The sequence below is a fragment of the Anopheles marshallii genome, chromosome 3 (assembly GCF_943734725.1).
Source record: "Anopheles marshallii chromosome 3, idAnoMarsDA_429_01, whole genome shotgun sequence".
NCBI classification, from domain to species: Eukaryota; Metazoa; Arthropoda; class Insecta; order Diptera; family Culicidae; genus Anopheles; species Anopheles marshallii.
In genome coordinates this window covers 5,040,393-5,041,963 of record NC_071327.1, presented here as the reverse complement: position 1 = coordinate 5,041,963, position 1,571 = coordinate 5,040,393, and positions in this window count along the sequence as shown.

Sequence of the window (1,571 nt, the reverse complement as noted above, 5' to 3'; positions counted from 1 at the left end):
TTGTGCAGCAATTGCTCGCTGTAATTCGCCTTTAACCGTAATAACGCTGGCCACTAATTTCGCTTCGTTTCGTTCGTGGAGAGCATTCTGAAAGGAAAACAGAATTGATAAAATATTTGTTAGATATTAAAATTACAACAAAGAAGCTTAACTAGAGGATACATCGGATAAATGCTGATTAGTTTAAGTACCATCATCAACGGAACTTCCCATGTTTAGTAAACCATGAAACCATTGCCACAGCAGGCCAATCGATCAATTCTCCTATTCAGAGGCAAAGTAGAAAAGTTCAAATATGTTGCACAACGTTACGACCCGCATCAACGTCACTGCCCATCATCGTTCCATTACCTGTTCACCTTTAGACCACAATGCTTCTATCGCTATAAAACACACACGCGCACTACTTGTGACGTGCCCGCCTGGAATAGAATACCCAAAAAAGTCTTTCAACCTCTTGATCATCATCTTATTATGCTTTATCTGTTTCCTTTCGAGTGCTTTCCAATTCGATATCGATCGATCTACAATTACGATGGGATGTATTATGCTATCGCTTGGAAATAACACTCCACACACACACACACAGAAAACCATCCAGTCGATACACGCGGGTAGGCATTAGACATTAACTTTCGAAGTGGTTTATAAGAAAAAAAAAGTTCACCAAACAACGACGCACCAAGCGCACGATTACGACCCACACCGCAGAACAGTTCATCCAATTAGACTGTGCATGATTTATAAAGCTTTTAAAACGATCACATGAGCATATTAGCGTCCTACACAGCAGCTCGCGTGCTTACTCATATTTACGGAAGTGTGTCTCATATATCGCAACCGAAACGCGCCGTGTGCTACGCGCTTGAGCATCCCGTCCGCTGGCTTACAAAGTAGAAATTTTAATTGGCATGTCGACATTAGCCTTGCCAGGGAGCATTTGTCGCATTTGGCCGCTCGGGGCGCTAAACAGACTCGCACCACGCTCTTCCTGCGTCACCCGAGTCTATTTAGGGAAGCCCGGCTTGGTTCGGATTTCGTACCGTCTACCGTAGTATGATGGTGGGTAACATTTCATCAAGGGCTGTCCTGCTGCTTTATGTTGCACAAGCGCTAACAAACTTTTCCTCTCGTTGCATAGACGCTAGCGTCGAGGTTTGTTCACCTCGGTTTGGAGACGCGCGCACATACACCCGCACGCCGTGCGCACGTGTGCTAATGCAGTGGGTGGATTTTGACAATGATTGGACGCGTCGGTGTGTGCTGGAAAGCCAAAACCGCAAACCAGGCTCAGCAGATTAGGGCCGGCGAGTGTCGTATCTTGCTTGTTCTTATTCGCTGTCGTTTTCGTTGTCGGAAGTACAGATGTGTGCGGTGCCGTACATGCCAAACGCAAGATGACAGCTAGTTCACACGCCCCTATGGAAAACGATAATGGTATTTATGGGGTGGTTGGGATGATGAGGTGGGACGAGAAAAAAAGAACCCTCCCACTACCGAGAATATTCAATGGAAGGTGTACCAGCGCATAAAAGGGTATAAATAAAGCCAAATGGAGAAACACGTGTTCG